Below are 22,531 nucleotides of genomic sequence, written 5' to 3' on the forward strand. Positions count from 1 at the left end.
AACAAAATAGCTAATCAAATAGCTAATAACATCACAGGCCTACACAGTAGCCTAGAGGATAAACTCCTCCTCTTGCACACATCAGGATCCCATATGGGCGCTGGTTCTAATCCTGCAGACCCACTTCCCATCCAGCTCCCTGATTGTTGCCTGGGAAACCAGTGGAAGATGGTCCAAATGCTTGAGACCCTGTACACACATGGGGGACTTGGAATAGGCTCCGGGCTCCTGGCTTCGGATCGGCTCAGCTCCAGCCATTGGGGCTGCATGGGGAGTTAATCAATAGACAGAAGATCTTTCTCTCTGTCTCTCCTCCTCTTTATATATCTGAATTTCCAATAAAAATGAAATAAACCTTTAAAAATAAATAATAAATAAAATCCAACATCAAATCAGAAAGGTCATTCATCTGGACCAAGGGATGGTTCAACATAGCAAATTAATCAATGTGATACATAGTATTGACAAATGGAAGAATAAACAGCATGTGATTATCTCATCCGATGCAGACAAAGCATATTACAAAATACAACATCCTTTCATTATTATAACTTCATGTAAACTAAGTATGAGAAGAACACTTTCTCCACAAAAGACAAAATAGAAAAATCCAAAGCCACTACCATACTGAATGGGAAGATGCTGGCAACAAATCCAGAAGTTCTGGAACCAATCAAGGATGCCTACTTTCACATCACTGCTATTCACGAGTTCTGGAGGTTGTAGATAGAGCCAATTGGCAAGAATAACACTCAAGAATGTTTATGCATTTCCTTGGGATACTGAAAAGAACACAAAAAAGACATGTAGATTGAACTCCACAGAGCAAGCACTTAACAGATGAACCCACAGAGCCATTTGCACACCTAAAAGTTGAATGCTGGAAGGAGGGAGGCCTTCTGCTGGCATAAAATCATGAAGCAAACCGAGTGAGCCTCTAACAGCCAGTTAGCCTGGCAGACACACTGGGATGGGAATGGTTTCCAAAGCAAAAGTCCTAACTCCATCCAACCATTTTTTTTTCTCCAACCGCACCCTTTCCCACCTGAATGTTGCCAAGAAAGTGGTATAAAAACAGGTGTATTCACTAGATTGACACAAATTTAAAAGCCTGTCAAGCAAAAATCTCTGATAATAACAGAAAGCCACTGGAATTTTCATTCACAGTTGGTGGGAATATAAAACTGTATGGCTATGTTGTGAAATAGTCTGGCTGTTGTTAAATAAAATAGATTTACAAGGTAAGCCACCACTTCTGCTCTATTACCCAAGATGAATAAATAAATATGTCCTCACATAGACTTGTATATACTTCTAGAAAGCTGAGTCATGTTGTCCTGTTGTTTGTATGGTGAACTGAATCAAAATGTCAAAATGATTTAAAAATAAATAATTGCATCAGGAAGATTAAAGGCATATAATCTAGTGCTTAAGGAAGTGGTTAGAATTCTGGATCCCAGTAGGAATGTCTAGGTTTGACACTCTTCTTTGGCCCCTGACATCAGCTTCCCATTGATGACACCCTGAGAGGAAGTAAACAATAACTCATATAATCAAATCTCTCCCACACACATGGGGGACCTGGATTGAGTTCCCAGTTTCCAGGTTTGGCATGGCCCAGACCCAGACATTTTGGGCACTTGGGGTGTGAATCCGTAGATGGGAGTGCTTGCTCTCTCTTGCTTCCTCCTACTATTTTTTCAAGCAATGCAAGATCACAGATCCAGTCTCTATCTGATTCTCAAATTTTCTTTTTAATACTAGATCTCAAAAATCAGACAAGAAGTCAACTTAATGAAAGGTTAATGTTAAACATGCCCAGGCCAATTCAATTCTAAGAGATGAGACATTCACCAGATAAAGAACAGGCTTATTACTATTTTTTTTTTTGGAAAATGAAACAGTACAACACCATAATAGCTTCATATACAACATTTGCAATGTAGTAACTATATACCCTTAGAGAGAGCAAGCAATGGTTCAATACTTGGGAGCCTGACAACCATGTGGTAGACCTGCTTGGGTTCTAAGACTCCTGGAGCAGCTCTGAGCATTCCAAGAACTAAGGCAGTAAATAATAGAAGATCTCTCTCTCATTCTCTCTCACTCCTCTCTGCTTACACACACACAGACATACACACAGACACATACACACATGTCCTAAACACAGCAAATAAAAGGAAATAAATTTTTTTTAAATTTACAAAATATATGAAGATCTATGAAACCCACTCAAAAGACAAAAGGGTAGAAGCAGGTATTCAGTACAGCAGTTTAGGTGTTAGCTCTGATGGTCACATCCCGTATCAGATTGCTCAATTCAATTCTTGCATTGCTTTCATTGTCAAAGTCCTACTAATAAGCACTTAGCGAAAAACAGGCAATGTGGTAAGAACTTGTGTACCTGCCACTTACCTGGGAGAGCTGCACTAAGTTCCTGGCTTCCTGACTCTGCCTGACCCTGTCTTGGCTGCAGGAGGAACTCTGAGGGGGAGAAACAGTGGGTGCAAGATCTCTCCCTCTTGCTCTCTCTGCCTTTCAAAAACATACATTTTTTTTTTTAATTACAGGTTGTAGTATACTGTCAAAAAATAATTTCAAAAATGACATAACCATGCAAAGAAACATGCTGGTCACACAGATAATAGAATTAGCACAAAAAACCTCTTAACCTATTATTGACAACATCGAAGAAATTTTAGGAAAACAGAAAAAGTGAAGAGAAGGATGACAGTAGAAGATACATAAAAACTTCAACTTCAAAACATCAACCAAAAGGTACAGTCCCAGGCTGTGAAAACTGTATCAAATATTTATCAGGTGGAACTTTATAGCATAATAGAAAATAAAAAAAAAAAACGATAAGTGAACTTGAAGTTAGGCTTATACCATCCAAAGTAAAGCAGAGAAACAAGAAAACATTGAAATAAAGAAACATAGTATGAGGTACTTCTTACTAACCAAGAAGTCTTCGACATGAGTAGTTGGACTCACATGAGAAGAGGAAGGAGCAGTAGTAAAATATTTGAAGAAATCATCAGTTGAGAAAAATCAGTGAAAAAATTTGACAGACTCAATCGCTGGACTCAAAGCAGAATACATGAACAGAAAATTTCTCCTAGACATCTATCATCACGTCACTCAACACCAATGACTAAAATCTTAAAAACAGTCAGACAAGGCAAGGCAGGGGAGAAATAAGATAACACACACAAAGCAGCAGGGGCCAATGCGACTATACTGCTCTAAGTTCCACACATTACAAATCAAGTGGTAATTCAAGATAAACTGTGATGTTTAAGATATACATTAAGTTTCCTGAGCAGACATAAAAAGTTTTATTTAAACAAAGAGTAAATAAACCAAAATACTAAAATGTGCATAAAAATTAACCAAAAAAGAGAAAAGGAACAAAGGGGCAAAGAATATATATGTATAAAATAAAGCAACCAGGAAGATGATAAATTAACTAACATATTAGTTAGTTAGCATTCTATTTGAACTAAATGACATGGAGTTTAATTAAATAAGTAAACTAAACACCAATTAAAAGACAGATTGCCAGGCTAGTAAGCAAGCTAGATGAAACTATATGCTATTCAAGGACATACACAGTAAATATATGGTTACGAATACTTTGAAATATATTAATATTGCAACGAGGAAACCCAGCAACTTTCCACCCAGATCAAGTACACTCTAAGAATTGTCTCAAAGACAAAATAACTGCTGTTGCATTGCTGGTACGTTAATGATGGACTAGTCCCGTTCGCCTAATGCTCCCTCCTATAGCCAAAATACTCAGTGCGTAAAAACATGATTTCCTTGGGTCACTGTGCAAAAAGAAACACAAAGAAAGGGTATTAACCCCATACCTCCACTCAGGGCTAAAGTTATTTTTAAGCACAGAGAAGAGTTAACTAACAAGCATGAAATCAAGAAAGGTTTATCTTTAAGTTTTGATGGTAAGGTTGGCCTTAGTCTAGGATTTGAATATACTTAGCAAGTCACTGATCAACCTGCAATCAAAACTTACAATAAACAAAGACATACAACTCCCTAAGAAAAGCCAGATGACTGTGAAAAGTCTTGTCAAGTATATATATTGCAACTGGATATAGAGAAATATGCAAAATCCATAAATAGGTTGAAAGACACAAACCATATAGTTGCCTTAACTATTGCATTACTTTAATGTACACAATAAAGATATGTTAAAATCTGATTATATTTGTTCCTTTTATTTTATCTATCAAGGTAGAAATACAAGACAACATGTTTAAAATGCCACAGAACACATGTACTGGGGCAACAGCCTGGCCCATGCCTACACTTGCTATTTTTATTCCAAGTAGGCAAAAGATACAAATATTCATTAATAAATTTGAAGTAGTTTTAAAATGAAAAAATACAAGCATACCATTTTCAAGTCCCATAAGACAATTGTTTTGATGGATGGGGAATTTATTCTCAGAACATTTATGAAGTCTGAAAGAAAATCTAGCTCTTTTCAGCATGAATATCTCTGTTTCAGTTACGTGTTCTCACAGGTACAGTTACCTCTTCCTGCTGAGGTTCTATAGCTGTTTCTTCTTCTCCTTCTTGAGTGTTTAACCCAAATGTTTCTTCCAAACTAGAAACAAGCTGCAAAAAAATCAAAACAAATTAAACACTTTTCATAATTTAAAATTGATTCTATTGTTCCAGGACTTTGTTCATATTAGACTTGCACATATTAAGACACTATTTAGACTTGACATAGGAAAAAACTTCATATTTTTCATCTTATATCTCATCTTACATCATCATAGGGCAACTAAGACATTCCTGGACCCTGCTCCCCAGAAAAAAATCCTCTTCATGAGTCTACCATTTCTGTGTAGATACCTACCTAAGAAGGCAAGATTCTGATCAAGAATGGTTCATGGATTAGGTAGGTATTCCTCAATTTATATATTCTTGTTTTCCTCCTCTAAAGGGAGTCATAAAAATAGAAGTATGAACACCAAAAGTAATACATTTTTTACATGAAGTTTTGTTGTTGTTTATTGGAAAGGCAGGGAAAGATCCTCATTCCACTAGTTCACTCCCAAGTGGCCATAACAGCCAGAGCTGAGCTCATTTGATCCAAAGCCAGAAACCTCCTCTGGGCCTCTGACATGGGTGCAGGTTCCCAAACCCTTAGGCCATCCTGCACTGCCCTCCCAGGATACAGGCAGGAAATGAATAGGGAAATGCAGCAGCCAGCACAAGAACCAGCGCCCATATGGGATCCAAGCATGTGCAAAGCAAGATTCAGCCACTGATCCATTGTGCTGGGCCCTAAAAGTAATGTATTTTAAAGGAATATTTTTTAGCATAACCCAAGAAATGTGAACAAACTTGTGGTTTGGATGTTTGATGTTACATTTCACATTCATGCTTTTCATTGCTCTTGTGTGATAACTGATGTATTTGCAGTTCAGTTTCAGGTGACTGTGTAATTAAAACACAAAGAAAGAGCATTTGTTTTTCTCACTGCAAGCTGAAGTTGTATGAAATGGAAAAGCGGCTTTTGTTTTTGTTTTTAGAAAGTCAGATTTACAGAGAGGAGACAGAGAGAGAAAAGATTTTTTATCCACTGGATCACTCCTCAAGTGGCCACAATGGCCAGAGCTGAGCCAATCTGAAGCCAGGAGCCAGGAGCCTCCTCCAGGTCTCCCATGTAGGTGCAGGGTCCCAAGGCTTTGGGCCATCCTTGACTGCCTCCCCAAGCCACAATCAGGGAGCTTGAATGGAAGTGGAGCATCCAGAACACAAACCAGTACCTGTATGCGATCCGGGTGCTTGCAAGGCAAGTACTTTATCCACTAGGCCACCGTGCCAGGCCCTGAAAGGTTTACCTTTGAAAGATCTGCTTGCAAGGCTGCCCTTCATGTGATATCTGAGAAGCTGAATTGCTGAAGGGTTATACTCATCCACTGACAGGAGTAGCTTACCATCCCTGACTGCCTGTACTATGTAGTTTGTGCTCAATACTTGCTGTCCTGTTGGAGTTCTGGAACTTTGGTCAAGCAAGACAGAGTATACCATGACCCATCTCTACCAAAATCCTGGGCATGAGTTCCTAACGATTTTCTTTAGTAGACATTCCCCTTGTGTTAACATAATTCATTTCTAGAGAAGTTAAACATTCATCACTCCGAAGGGAGAAGACTGGCAAGCCTGGAATTGCCTTCCTCCAGATTTCCCTCCACGTGCCATCAGTTACAAATCTCAAACACGGGTATTTAGTATACGCTGATACCCAACACAGGGATCAGTAATTGTCTCACCATGCCCAGACGTTTGGTGATCATCTTAATCTTTTCGTCCTTCCCCAGTAGTTCTTGTGTCTTACTCGAGGGAATAGGCAAAGCGTATCGTAAAAGGGATTCTCCTGCTGGTGGAGATCTTAAGACCATGGGTTCAGCTTTGTCACACGCTAGTTTTCTATTACGTCGCTCTTTCAGTCTATGTGACAAGGGTGACTTAAGCAGCCCTTTTTGATACATCAGTTGCGGAACATTTGCCCAGGTAGAACTTGCGGACATTATGTGCTTGGACGGCTTCATTTCCCTGTGGACTTAGCTTCCAAGTTGCACATGAAAAATCGAAGTCCTCCCTGCAAATAAAACATAAGAGAAAAAACAAAATTTGACTAATAAAGATATTTTAATCAATTCATGCACTACACTTGCTTTTATTTTTCTGAGGCAGCGTTCTGAGCAGCTTGCACAGAGTACATCCACCAACCTCTGGAATCCACAATTAAAAATTATAATTAGGTACATCAGAGGTAAAATCCTTAGGTAAAATAAAGAATATAGTTAACAAAGTATTCAATTTACATCAAAAAGTCACTTAATTCCAAATAGCAAAAAATAAAATGCTATTGTTTTTAAGATGATAATGCACATAATTATCACCATCAAATATGTGTGTAAAGTGAAATCAGAATGACAAGCTGACTATTACAAATCTACTAAATTCTGAATTCGTAGTTCTAAAACAGGCTACATTTGAGCCAGTTGAATCTGGCTACAATTCCTGCTTCTTTTCTATGTCATTTGCTCTCCATATGGAAAAAAAATGTTTTTTTTTTTTAAAGCTAAAGCATGTATGGCATTTCATTACGTGAATGAGGAAACAGATGAAGATGTCTGATTTAAAATGATAGAAGGGTGGGGCATTGTGATGCAGCAGGTCAAGTTAATATAAGGGACACACACTGCTCTTATTTCAGCAGCACCAGCACCTCTGCTTCTGACTGAACTTCCTGCAAATGCATCTTGAGAAGCAGGTAATGATGGCTCAGGTGACTGTGCCCCTAGTGCTGACGTGGGAGATCCAGATGGAGAGCCGGCATTCTAGTTTCCGCCTGGCTCAGCCCTGGCTACTGCAGGAGCCTGCAGAGTGAATCAGTGGTTTTTAGAGTCCTCTCCAGCCTTTCAGGTAGACTAAAAAACAAACAAAACAAAACTTTTCTTAATTGATGGAAAGATGACTAATTAACAATGTCAACTCTGTAGAAGTTACAAAATGGAGAAGGCAAACATTCCTAACAAGTCACAAATTTTGTGTTGAGAAAACCCTCAGCAAAAATGAAATGTGTATGGGGCAATTGGGGAAAAGGCAGTGTCAACAGTGCAAGAGTGTACTTTTAATTCTGATTAAAATTCTGCTTATTTGAAAGGCACAGTTGAGGGAGGAGAAAGGGGACAGGGAGGGAGAGAGGGAGAGAGAGAAAGAGAGAGAATGAATGGTCTATCTGCTTGTTCACACTGCAAATGGTTATACTGAGTAAGGCTGGGTGAGGTTAAAGCCAGGCACTTCAGCTCGGTCTCCCACACGGGTGACCAGCCACTTAGACTGTCTTCTGCTGCTTTCTCGGGGAATATTCATAGAGAGCTGGACTGGAAATGGAACAACCAGGACTCACCTGGGCACCCATATAGAATAAGGTGACATAGGTAACAGCTTTACCTGCAAGCCACAATGCCAACCCTTCATCCTCATCTTTTCCACATAATCCCAAAAGTACATGCCCTTTACACCACGATTCCTATGGAAAAATGGCCGGGTCTTGGAACACGACAGGGTACATCCAAGGCAACCTCATGTGCAGGCCACACTCAAGTTCTACAGGACTAAAGATTGTGAAAACCATTAAAAGGAACACAAATGTAGACCCAGATGTATAAATTACAAAATCTACACATGGCTTGGGTCCTGGGGTCTACCTACTAGGTGGATTTGGGGTTCGTGAGCCCCAGGGTTGGGGGATCCAGCAGGGCTTGGGTAGCCTGGCCCAGGTCCTTGGGCCCACCTGCAAGAACTTAGTGAAAAAGGTGGAGCAGTGGACACAGACTCTCCTGATGTAAAAGGAGAATTGGCAGCTCATTTGGTGCCAATGCAGAAGAACTTTGAACCCCAAACAATGACAGCAGTGAACGGAGACTCGAGGCTGACCATGTCAGCAATGAATATTGGCAGGGTGGCAGCATCCTTGGACTGGTGAAATCAACAGCATTTCAGAACTATCCAAACCACTTGGGCAGAACCCTCTCAACATGCACACATCTGGACCCTGAGTTGATACAAGGTGGCAGTTCCTCATCCCTGGGTACTGGGCCATTTGGAAAGTTGCATGTGGCTTTCCTCTCTCTCTCCCCTTCCCCTAAAGAAGAAACAGCAAACTTGGAAACAATGAGTTCACTCAATTTTCCCTAAACCTGAATCCTTCTAAATCATATCAACAATATAACCATTATAAAAAATAAAGTAATTATAAAAGTTGACATTAAACATCATCACGTGAAGTTAACAAATCAAACAGTACAGAATGAATTGCACGTGGGCACAGGATAATGTACTGTCCAAACTGAAACACAGAAAGACACTAAAACAATGAACGGAATAGGAGGTTTTGTTTATACATCAAGCAATCTAAGTGTATCTGGAGTGTCCAGCAAAGGACAGCAGTGAAGCATTCGAATAAATAATGAGTTTTTCCAAATTTGCTGAAAAACATATATTCTCAGCTCCTTGGCCTTAAAGAATACACAGAAAACTAATAAATACACATATTAACAGGGTTGATCCAACAACAAAGCAAAATCCATGGCTTGCAGATTTTGACATAAATGGATAAGCCTCTTCGGAGAGTTACAGAAAGGTTTAAGAGGACTATAAGACAAGGTAATTGCCCCCCTTGCCCTCCTAGCCACCCCAGGAGCTGGGCTCTAGCACTATCCACCAGCCAGGTGCATCACCACTGCCACCCTTCACGCCTTAACCTGACAGCAAGTCAAGTCCTTCAGTGGGGACACAAAACAGCACAGGATGAGTCAGAAAACGCCCACAACACTCTCCAAATTTTCCACCAGGGGCGGCAGAGTCATCACTGAGAGAAAAGTATACCCCAGGTGGGAGCTGAGCCATCTCTCAAGGGGGAACCCTCTAGGCAAGCGATGGCTCATCAGGTCAGAGACAAGCTGTCCCAGAGGGGGAAGCCTCACCCTGAGCCCTGAGGGAGTCCCTGATTCCCCCAAGGGGAAGCCTCACCCTGAGCCCTGAGGGGGACGCCTCACTCCGCCTTGCGCCTTCCTGAGGGGGAATCTCACACCAAGCCTTCTTGAGGGAGTGCCTGACTCCTCCTTGGTGGGGAGTCTCAGCCTCACCCCAAGCCTTCCCTAGGGATTCTGTCACTCCTGGGAGGGGGTGAGCACCCTATCCGAGGGGGAAGCCTCACCCTACACCTCGGGGTGTCCCTCTCCAGGTGGCCAGGAGCTGGGGACTGTTCGGTGCGCTCGAGTCGAAGGTGAAAACCTGCTTACCTGATGTTGGAAGTCCTGCATCTGCTGGGCTTCAAAACAGACGCCTGCCCTCCGCATACAGCTAGCCAGCCCTCTACCAACACATTATTGCTGAAAACGGGCGCCCAGGTCCCGGAAGACCTCGGGGAGCGCTCCCACACAGGTGGTCGCTTCCGGGGGCGTCACAGACGGAGATGACGTCACAGACATCACAGACGCGGCAGCTTCCGACGTCAAATGCAGCGAATCTGTTTTCTGTATCATAAATATAATTCCAAAAAGATAATTATATTGATCTGAATAAAACAGGGAGCCCGTGTTTTGGAGGAAGACTAAAGAACTATTCCTCCTGTACGAGAATACCCTCTAAAGTGAAACAACATGGAGAATTATTTTATGCAAAAGCAAAATTAGTTTCATGCTGCAGGCAGTGTTTGTGCATTGTTGTTTCACAGTTCACATCAGTTTTTAATTAATTTATATAAAGTGAATACATCCATATGTTTCACAATAAACTTAGAGAAGCATAGTGAAACCTCCCACTAACTCCTCTCCTGTCCTACACTTTCATTTCATTTTACAGTAGTCAGGCAGACACAGAGAGAGATCCTGACTGCTGGTTTACTCACCAGATGCACATGAAACCCTAGGGTTGGGCCAATCCAAGCTCTCCCATAATTTACATTAGCATGAAGCTGCATCTGGATTATCGCCGCAAGGACTTGAACCAGGCACTCAGCTATGGAAGGTAGGCATCCTACACTGCATCTTAACTGCTGTGTTAATGCCCATTCCTATTTTAGTTTCTCAGTGTGGTATTAGAGGTCATAGATTTGATATCTCTCTTTTCCAATATTGTTGTTACCATTTGTAAATGCTGTAACTTCTCCCTTGCATGCTTACTTTTGATGGGATTCCATAAGGTCTGATATAGTATATTTTCATTTGGTCTAAAATGTTTGCAGCACTTTATTTCGATTTTTGTTTGAATCTTTGGCTACTTAGATTTCTGTTGGGTGTACAAATTTTTACATTCTACCCATTGAGCTGAAATTAAATTTTTGTGTGATTTGGTAATCTTACCTTGCATATTTTGAAATTTCTTAAGATTACGGAGACAGCACAGAATGTTGTCCTTGTGGCATTTTCTTGGTGCACCTAAGAATAATATACCAGTGGTTGAAGCATTTATATTTATAATATACTTTATAAATATAATATATAATATACTTTATAAAATGCATGCTCCTGACTGGTCATTTTTTTCATTTAAAATATTGCCTATTCTGAAATTTACAGTTTTTTTTATCAGTAGTGACATGTTTCCTAGTCTTTCAATTGATTACTTTATTTATCTTTCAAGAACTCTTTGCAAACAGTTTATGATCATCTTTTTGAAAGGATTATAACCACATCTGGCTTTTCATTTGAGGGCACTTATATCATTTGCATTTAATGAAATCTCTGAAATGATTAAATTTGAGTCTACTAGGTTTTTCTTTTTAAGCTTCATTTATTTACTTGAAAGGTGGAGTTACAGAGAGAGAAAGAGAGTGAGGGAGAGATCTTCCATTCTTTGGTGCAAACCAAAGCCACGAACTTGGAATTGTGCTCAGGCCTCCCACGTGGGTAACAGGGGACCCAAGTGGTTGGAATTATTTTCCATTTCCTTCCTAGGCACAACACCAGGGAAATGAATTGGAATTGAAGCATCTGGCATGTGAACCAATGCTTACATGGAATGCCAGCATTCCAAGGTGACAAGACATGATAATCCATGCTCCCTGCTACCATTATTTTCTTGACATAAAAAGAAACACACAATGTACTTAATTATTTCTGGTCATGTTGTTTTAACTCTTAGCAGTTAACAATAAAATAAAATTTCAACTCATCCATGTTCTATCCAAAAATAGGGCATAGCGTTTGGCCTTCAGCTGTCTGCTCCTTGGTTAAAAACTCTCATAACGGATAATGGTCTCAATCTTACTACCTTTAGAGAAAATCAGCTGGTTTTGTTTTATGCAGAAGGCTTTGCTATGCTGTTAATTTTCAAGGAAACTTTTTCACAACTGAGACATATTACCAATTCAGGTTGAGTTGCGGGCCCGGCACAACAGCTTGTTTGAATAATCATTTTTCAAGCACTGAGATCCCATATGAGTGCTGGTTTGTATCCCAGTTACTCCTCTTCTCATCCAGCTCCCCATATGTAGCCTGGGAAAGCAGAGGAGGATGGCCTAAAGCCTTAGGCCTCTGCACTCACTTAGGAGTCCCAGAAGCAGGTCCTGGCTTGTGGCTCCTGGCTCCTGGCTCAAGATTGGCTCAGCTCCAGCCATTATAGCCACCTGGGGAGTGATCCAGAGGATGGAAGATCTTGCCCTGACTCTCCTTCTCTCTGTACATTTGCCTTTCCAATAAAAATAAATAAATATTTTTTAAAAAGAATTTTGAGTTGTGTGTTAGTAAATTGCTCATTTTATGGTTATCGGACAATGTTATTTTGATGAAATTGAGCCCATAGAAATTTAGAAAGTTTTCATTGTCTCTGTGAAAGCATGAGAAAATTTCTCACATGCCTCTGCTAATATTATCTGCACTGGCTTCAACCACAGAACCCAAGTATGACTCTGCAGTAACAGACTGAGGAAATGCATCTAGAGAACGATCATGAATATCATCTAATGACAAAAAAACATGTCATTTTTTTTGTTCACCAAGTAGCCTCACTTGAAGATTAAAAAAAGAAATCTTAAGAAAACTTAAGAAAATTTCTTAAGAAAACTAACTAAAACTGAAAAGGAATAGAATATCAAACCAGCACGTACTCCAAAATCAATGGAGTTATTTACAAAAGCAAATCTGATCATTTGTTTAGCCATATCAATTAAATCGGAGTTATAGTAGATAAGGATCAGGCAGGGAAGCCTTTCAATGCACCTCAGTGACTCCTTTACAATAAAATATTTTTGCATGTTTTAGTGTTTAACATGTAAATTGTCATAAAGAAATTTCATAGGTTAAGGGGGAAAAATGCAGGTAAAAGAATGAACCTAGGCGGAGCGAAGATGGCCGACGTAGGAGGAAGGCTGTGAGGGAGAGTCTAGTGAGAGAGGGATAGAAAGCTACAGAAGCAGCAAAGAGGAACAGCAGGGAACCGCAGGGAGAGGTCCGTGAAGCTCCCTGGGACAGTGTGGAGCCAAAAAGATCCACACAACTCGGAAGAACAACGAGAACGGAGCAGGGCAAAGGCAGAGAAACCGACATCCCACTCCAGACCTGCTGAGTCACTTTTGAAAACGGCCTGACGGGAGACGCGGCCAGCTCGGAGGCGGGGAGATCAGGGGGATCGTCACCGGCGGGAGGCCTTCGGCAGCGGTGGAGGCAGACTGCAGCGGCCGGACCTTTGAATACACCAACGCAATGGGAAAAACCACCAGAAAGAGTTGTGCTCCAGATGAAAGAGCCAGCACCCCACCAAACAAGGGCCAAAAGCCATTATCAATATCGACGATACGAGATGAAGACATGGAAGTGTTACCAACAAAGGAATTGATGAAAATAATGCTAAAATCTCTCAGAGACGTGGACACAAAGCTGGAAGACTTCCAGAACCGTATAATCACCGAAATACAACAAATCAAAACCAAACTGGATGCCCAAGATAATAAGATTGAAAGCCTCATCAACAGAATAAATGCGGCAGAGGAAAGGATCTCTGAAACAGAAGACACACAAAATGAAAGTGCCCAGCGAATTAAACAGCTGGAGACAAACCTCAGCAAAACTAATAAAATGATGCAAGAGATGAAGGATTACCTTAGAAAATTGAATATTCGGATCATCGGCCTCCCCGAGGGAGTAGAAAGAGAATCTGGGATGCAAGCAGTGCTCGATGAAATTATACAGGAAAACTTCCAAAACACTTGGAACACGAATCCACCCCGCATACAGGATGGACAGAGAACTCCCAACAGACATGATCCAAAGAGATCTTCACCCAGACACACGGTGCTCAAGTTCTACTCCAATGAAGACAAAGAAGGAATCCTGAGACAAGTACGAAGTAGAGAAAAGATCACATACAGGGGAAAACCCATCAGAATCACTGCTGACTTCTCCGAAGAGACCCTACAAGCAAGGAGAGAATGGACAAAGATCTTCCAAGTCCTGAAACAAAACAACTGTCAACCAAAAATAATCTACCCAGCAAAGATCTCATTTGTATATGAGAACGAAATCAGATACTTCAATAGCAAAGAAAAACTAGAAGAATATGTCTACACAAAACCAGCTCTGCAAAGTCTCCTTAGAAATGCGCTAGTCCCGGACAAAAAGGAGGCAAATCACAAACAAAGTTGGCAAATAAGAAGGTCTCCAAACTAAAGGCCGCACCAACAAGACAATTACATAGGCAACAACACACACACAACACAATCACATGGCAGGGCAAAATTGCAACCTCTCAATTTTAACTCTCAACACAAATGGTCTAAATTCACCAATCAAAAGACAGAGATTAATAGAATGGATCATCAAACAAGACCCAACCATCTGTTGCCTACAAGAAACGCATCTAACCAGAAAGGATGCAAAGAAACTGAAAGTGAAGGGATGGAAAAAGATATTTCACGCCAATAGACGAGAAAAAAAAGCTGGGGTAGCTATCCTAATTTCAGACGAGATAGATTTCATTCTAACCAACATCAAAAGAGACAGGGAAGGCCATTTTATACTGGTGAAAGGAATGATCCATCAAGAAGCAATCACCATCATTAATGTTTATGCACCGAATCTTAATGCACCTACTTATGTAAAGCAATTACTTACAGACTTAAGGGAAGACATAGACACCCGCACAATTCTTGTAGGCGATCTCAACACACCTCTAACAACAATGGACCGGTCTACGAAACAAAAACTCAACAAAGAAACAACAGAGCTCACACAAACAATAGAACAACTGGACTTAGTAGACATATATAGAACTTTTTATCCTAAGGCCACAGACTATACCTTCTTCTCAGCGGTGCATGGCACCTTCTCCAGAATCGACCACATGATAGGACATAAAGCGAATCTAAACAACTTCCAAAACATTAGTATCATACCATGTACCCTCTCAGACCACCATGGGATGAAACTGGAAATCAACAACTCAAAACTCCCCAGGAAGTATAGGCACTCTTGGAAATTGAACAATATGCTATTAAACGAACAATGGGTCAGAGAAGAAATTAAAGATGAGATCAAAAAATTTATGGAAACCAATGAAAACTCTGATACAACATTCCAAAACTTGTGGGACACCGCCAAAGCAGTGCTACGAGGTAGATTCATCGCAATCGGAGCCCATGTCAAGGCCCAAGAAAGACGCCAAATACAGGAACTAACCTCACACCTCCAGGATCTGGAAAAACAGCAGCAGAAGAGTCCCACACACAATAGGAAACAAGAAATCATCAAAACAAGGGAGGAGATAAACCAAATAGAAATCAAAAAAACTATACATAAAATCAACAAATCAAAAAGTTGGTTTTTTGAGAAAATAAACAAAATAGACACTCCACTGGCCCGATTGACCAAAAAAAAACAAGAGAAAGTGAGAATCAATAGCATTAAAGATGAAAAAGGCAACATAACAACAGACACTGCAATCATTAAGAAAATAATTAGAAATTACTACAAAGAACTGTACTCCCACAAATTTGAGGACCACCAAGAAATAGAAAAGTTCTTGGACTCCCACCACTTACCAAAACTCAGTCCGGAGGCAACTGCAGAATTAAATAAACCCATAACCGAGGCAGAGATTGAAACAGTCATCAAAGATCTCCCAACGAAAAAAAGCCCAGGCCCAGACGGCTTCACTACAGAATTCTACAAAACATTCCGAACAGAACTAACCCCAATCCTCTACAAGCTCTTCAAAACAATAGAGGAGGAAGCAACCCTCCCAAACTCATTCTATGAAGCTAACATCACCTTAATCCCAAAACCGGACAGAGAACCATCAGAGAAGGAAAACTACAGACCTATTTCTCTGATGAACATTGATGCTAAAATTCTCAACAAAATCCTAGCCAATAGAATTCAAAAAATCATCAGACAGATCATTCATCCGGATCAAGTAGGATTCATCCCTGGAATGCAGGGATGGTTCAACATTCGGAAATCCATAAATGTTATAAACCACATCCAAAAACTGCAAAACAAGAACCACATAATAGTTTCAATAGATGCAGAAAAAGCTTTCGACAAAATCCAACACCTCTTCATGCTAAAAACTCTAGCCAAAGTAGGCATAGATGGGAAAATCCACAACATAATCAAAGCAATTTATGAAAAACCCAATGCCAGTATCATACTGAATGGAGAAAAGCTAGAACCCTTCCCACTGCGATCTGGAACAAGACAAGGGTGCCCGCTATCACCACTGCTATTCAACATAGTCCTAGAGGTACTTGCAGAGGCCGTAAGACAAGAAAAAGAAATCAAAGGCATACGTATAGGAAACGAAGAAGTCAAGCTTTCACTATATGCAGATGACATAATCCTGTACATAGAAAAACCAGGAGACTCAATACAGAAACTGCTAGAACTTATACGAGAGTTTGGCAGAGTGGCGGGGTACAAAATTAACGAACGAAAATCAACAGCCATAGTGTACGCAAATAACACCAAGATGGAAGAAGATCTAACCAACAGGATACCATTCAAAATAGCAGAGAGAAGTATGAAGTATTTGGGAATAAATTTAACCAAAAGCGTAGGAGACCTATTCGAAGAAAACTACAAACTATTTAAAAAGGAAATTGAACAAAACCTCAAAAGATGGAATAACATCCCGTGCTCCTGGATAGGCAAAATCAATATCATTAAAATGTCTATACTACCACAAGCAATATACATTTTCAACGCAATTCCAATCAAATTGCCCAAAACATTCTTCACGGAACTGGATACAATGATTCAAGAGTTCATCTGGAAACACAAAAAACCACGAATAGCTAGAACCATCCTGAAAAATAAGAAGTTAGCAGGGGGAATCACAATCCCGGACCTCTGGACATACTATAGAGCAGTGGTTATCAAAACAGCCTGGTACTGGCACAAAGACAGAAAGGAAGATCAATGGAATAGAATAGAAGCACCAAAAGGGAACCCACACAAATACAGCCAATTAATCTTTGACAAAAAGACCAATGACAACTCAAGCAAGTGGGAAGGCCTCTTTAGTAAATGTTGTTGGGACAACTGGCTGATAGCCTGTAGAAACAAAAAGATAGACCCACATCTATCACCATACACTAAGATCCAATCTACATGGATAAAAGACCTAAACCTACATCCAGAAACCTTCAAACTCTTGCAGGAAAATGTAGGAAATACCCTGCAAGACCTAGGAGTAGGTTCCGACTTTCTAAGAAGGACACCAAAAGCAATAGCAGTTGAGAACAGAATAAACAAATGGGACCTCATCAAACTAAGAAGCTTCTGTACAGCAAGGGAAACAATCAACAAAGTAAAAAAGCAACCCACAGATTGGGAGAAGATCTTTGCACACGATATAGGCGATAGGGGGCTAATTTCCAGGATATACAAAGAACTTCAAAACAACCAAAAAACCAAAACAAACAAACCACTCAAGAAATGGGCACGGGAAATGGGCAAACATTTCACAAAGGAACAAGTCCAAATGGCAAACAAACATATGAAAAAATGTTCCAGCTCCCTAGCAATAAGGGAAATCCAAATTAAAACATCGATGAGGTACCACCTAACACCAGTAAGATTGGCCCACATAAACAAGAACACCAACGACGCTTGCTGGCGAGGATGCGGGGAAAAGGGAACCCTACTCCACTGCTGGTGGAGCTGCAAATTGGTACAGCCTTTATGGAAATCAGTCTGGAGAACACTCAAACAACTCAAAATCTGCATACCATATGACCCAGCAATAGCACTCCTAGGAATATATCCAAAACACCTGTTTTACGACAAACCAACATGCATCCCTATGTTCATTGCAGCACAATCAGTAATTGCAAAAACATGGAAGCAACCGAAATGCCCATCAGCAGAAGATTGGATAAGAAAGCTTTGGTTCATCTACTCCATGGAATACTACTCAGCTATTAAAAAAAACAAAATGCAGTTCTTTGTGGCTAAATGGGCCCAACTGGAAACTATAATGCTAAGGGAAATGAGTGAATCCCAAAAGATTAGATACCACATGTTTGCCTTGATTTAACCTGTAATTTTTTGTTTGGTTGTTGGTTATTTTTTGAACCGGTCATTGATACTGTCTCAACCCAGATGTTTCGAAGAATGGAACTTGCATTATTTTTAACATATTGTCTACCCATTACTATGTCAATTAATTCCATAATGTTGTATATTGATACTGAGGCCTTGTTGGGGCTTTTAACTGACCGGATCTTTACTCTGTTAGACCTATCTTCAGACCATAGAAGGTCTCCCCAAGAGGCCACTGAACTTATCTGGACAATAAGACGCTGAACTTTATGCTAGGCATGTGTTTGCAAGCAATGAATCTCAACTGAACTTGAACTATGGTTATGCAACAAGGTGGAGGAATCCACCATGGGGGGAGGGTTATGGGAGGGGTGGGGGGAATCCCCAGCGCCTATAAAACTGTACTACATAATACAGTGTAAGCAACAATAAAATAAAAAAAAAATAAATAAAATAAAAAAAAAAGAATATCAACAAAAAAAAAAAAAGAAACAGGGCTGCCGGGATGAGATCTGGCGCCCATATGGGACCATGGCATGTTCAATGTAAGGACTAGCCACTGGGCTAGGCTCTGCTTTAGCTTTGATACTGGTGATGATATTTTTCTTGCTTTTTATTTCTCATATGCTAATTATCTCAGGTGTTTTCCATATGGTTCAATATTCTTAGGTTAAAAATTGTGGATAAATTCTGATGGTTTGTGAAGTATTGTTAAGGTAGAAGGGTTGAGTCTAAGATTTGTTCCATGTGCATTTATTTATTTTGTGTTTCTCTAGGACTTGGTAGATTTTATTGTTTTCATGTAGTGTTAACTGAGATCTCTGATCACATTGCTAAGTAGCAGTTCCCACTGGCTGGGCACTGATACTGTAGCATTAACTTGTCCTGATTACTGCCAGTCGGTGTGTACCTTCCCTTGCTGTTCTATGAGAATTTCTTTCACATAATATGCTGCTGTATTTAGAATCACTGGGAAGAATCAAGTGGTCCTCAAAATTGTGTGTGAAAAGCTGCAGTAAACAGCCATGCCACTTCTTGTTTTTAAATTTCTTTTCTCGGGCCTGGCACCGTGGCTAAAGTCCTTGCCTTGAACGCACCAGGATCCCATATGTTCTCAGGTTCTAGTCCCAGTAGTCCCACTTCCAGTCCAGCTCCCTGCTTGCAGCCTGGGAAAGCAGTCAAGGACAGTCCAAAGTCTTGGGACTCTGCACCCACGTGGGAGACCTGGAATAAGTTCCTGGCTCCTGACTTCAGTTGGAAACAATGCAGGCCATTGTGGTCACTTGGGAAGTGAATCACTGGACGGAAGATCTTCTCTGTCTCTCCTAATCTTTGTATATCTGATGTTGCAATAAAAATAAATGAATCTTTAAAAAATGTTTTTCTCTTATTTCTAATATAATTTTTATTAATTTATTTCATTTGTACAAGTCATAGAGACAGAGTGATCTACCATCTGGTTAACTCTTTAAAGTCCTGTAAGATTGTGACAAGGTCAGGTCAAAAATTGGAGCCAGGAACTAAATCCGTGTCCATGACAGCAGGTTCAATGACTCACGTACTTGAGAAATTCCCTGCCTGCTTCCAGGGAGTGCGTTAGCAGCGAGATGGAATTTGTTGTGGAGCAATAACACAAACACAGGAAGTCCAGTGTAGGGTGAGCGTCTCCTAAGCAGTTTCTCATCCACTCTATTAGATGCCCACATCTTCTCATTTAGTTTTTTAATTTTTTTTTTAGTTTTTTTCTTAAGAATCGGCTTTTAATTTACAAGAGGTCTAAGTGTACAGGATTCTCCTTTCAAAAAAATCTTTATACGCAATAAATACAGTACAAAAAAATTATCTTACACAACTAGTTCTGTCTCTGGGATTTTAAACCGTGGCATGGGCAGTTGCAGGCAGAGGAAGACTGGTTGTGCAGGTGCACCTGTGTTTTGGGGGCTGGGAATACCCCAGTTTCTGGTGGCTGCACTCAGATCCCAGCAGAGGGGTGAGGGGCGGCTGTGCGGGTCGTGGGGAAGACACAGGGGGAGGTGGGAGCACCCTGCTTAATCTCCACCAAGCTCTGGTTTCCTCTAGGGCTGCTGTGTGGTCAGGGCCGACCCTCCCTGCTGTGGGTGGCCTCCTGCAGGCCCCTGGCTAGTGTGAGCTGTGGTGAGCATGGGCACTGGGGGCTGTGGGGAGGGAGGGAAGGAGGGACTGTCACCCTCTGTCCCCTCCCCAGGTGCACACCCCACTCCCACATCTCCACCAGGTGGCCCTCGGTGACTGCAATTACTTAATCATTGCATGGGCAGTTCTGGCCGCCCACTGTTCAATGTCCGTGTGGCCCAGGCCACCTTTGAAGCTGGAGGGTGGGTAGGCTTCGGGCCGGCACAGGGGTGCGGGGAGGTGGCAGGTGCTGGCACACTGTGTGGCTGGCCCGGCACCTGCTGCAGGTTCAGGATGCTGTGGATGGCACTTCGCAAGTGCTCACTGAGAGTGTCATCCTGCAGACTATGGCGCGAGAAGCTGGCCTGCTTCATGTCTGCGGACTAGGACTTGCGCCACTTTGCGTGTGGCATTGTGGGGGCCTCCCAGCCGGCATCCCTACCCTGGGCATGGGCGGCTTCATGGGCTGTCCCCTTAAGTAACTGCTTTACAGTTTGTCCTCCACTGCGGCTAGCTAGCGGATGAGACCACTTGTGGCCTTGTCCACCTTGGCGGGGAGGGGTGTGGTGCTGATGGCCGCATGCTCTTGGTAGCTCTGGCATAGTGGCAGGCGCGGCCCGGGTGGTGCAGGCCCAGGGCCTTGTAAGTGGTGGGTGTGGCCGGTGGTGGCATGTGGTTCATGATGCCGTTCATCTGGCTGGCCGGGTTGGTGGTGGCGGGGGTGGGCGCTTCAGGGGTTCTGCATTCTGGGGTGCAGGGGACGGCTGGTGCACAGGGTCTAGCGCCGTGTTGTGCACCACCTTGCTGAGCCTGGTCTCCTGTTTGATCTTGAGCTTGAGACTGATGTGGCTTCCCACCTTGTAGGTCTTCATTGGCGGGCGGGTGCAAGAAGGCGTGGGGCTGTCCTCATTGGCGTCCAGGGAAGAGCAGCGGACCATGAAGAGGAGGACAGGGAGGAGGACGCACGAGCCCAGGACATGGAAGGCGATCCACCAGCCCCACCATGCCAGATCACAAGCTTGGTGGGCAGGTGCGATGGCCTGGGTGCATTTCAATAACTGGGTGGAGACCGTCTCAAATTCCTCCTCCACCTTGTAGTCACTGGGGGAGGGGAGGGTGCCCTGGTACACGTGGTAGGGCAGCAGGCAGTGCAGGGCATCCTGCAGTTAGGGGAAGGCTGTCTTGCAGTCGGGATGCAGCACAGAGCCTTGGTGTTTGTGCAAATGCTCCAGGAGACAGGCCTCCTTGCTGGGTTGCAGTGCAGGGGCCTTTAGCTGTAGTTAAGGTACAGGGCCCTTGATCACACTCAGGGCTGGGAGGCTGCTGGCAAATGGGGAGATGTACCTGTGCATGATGGAGGTCCACAGGCAGCAGTGTGCTGGCTACAGGGGGTGCTGGTGGGGTGGGCTGCATGGTGAGCACGGGGGAGGCCTCCCCAGTGGTAGTGGTGGAGGAGGAAGCTGTCACAGCAGGGGGAAGAGCTACTGGCTGCACCAGCCCATGGGGATGTTGAGCATGGCCAAGGCTCTGGGAGGCAGGGTGATGCCCTGCGGGACTGTGGTGTTGGTGGTGGGGCCCGTGCCTGCAGGCTGGCTTTGTGCAGGTAGGCTGCCCGCCACCAGTGACAGGCATCTGGAAGAGCATGGGCTGGCCCACCTGGATGGGTGCAGTGGAGAGGATGTGTGTGGCAGTGCTGTGTGCACCTGAGGGCGGGCCAGCACAGGGCCAGGCTCATCGGGTTCGCCACGTTCTGGGTTGTGAGGATGGGGTTGGTGATGAGCTGTCTGTGTGTGTGAGGGGATGCAGCAGCCAGGATCTGGCCTCCCACATTGGCTGGCAGGGAGGAGAGTGGTTGTGGGAGCTGGACGGTGGGGACGCCAGGCAGTAGGAACTGGTTCTGGCCAGGCAGCTTGTGCTGGGCAGGGATGACGATACTGCTGCCCTGGCTCAGCAGGTGCACGCTCATGGGCTTGCTCAGGATGCCTGATGACCTCGGTGGCACCGCCCCAGTTGCAGTGGCCGGTGGCTGCCTGAAGACGCTGGTCTGCAGGGTGGGCAGGTGCAGGAAAACCTGACAACACCACGTTCTGGCCCGCCTTGCCAGCTGCCATGAAGGTCAGGTTCTGTGGTGCCTTGGGCTGTGGTGGGAGGGAGCCCGGCTCGCCCTGGCTGGTGAGTGTGGCACTGCTGGGTGCAAAGGATTTAGGCATTGGTTGGTACAGCTTGGGGAACACCACCCTTGCTGGCTTGTGCTGGATGGGCATGGGCGTATGGCGTAGGATCAT

At 42.8% G+C, this 22,531-nt stretch overlaps 1 pseudogene; it reads right to left on the reverse strand.

The window, feature by feature from the left end:
* Nucleotides 1-1,469: 1,469 nt before the first annotated feature.
* On the reverse strand, nt 1,470-22,531 carry LOC121148446 (annotated as a pseudogene).

The sequence above is a fragment of the Ochotona curzoniae genome, unplaced genomic scaffold (genome assembly GCF_017591425.1).
Source record: "Ochotona curzoniae isolate NIBS_2020 unplaced genomic scaffold, NIBS_Ocur_1.0 contig_149, whole genome shotgun sequence".
Lineage (NCBI taxonomy): Eukaryota > Metazoa > Chordata > Mammalia > Lagomorpha > Ochotonidae > Ochotona > Ochotona curzoniae.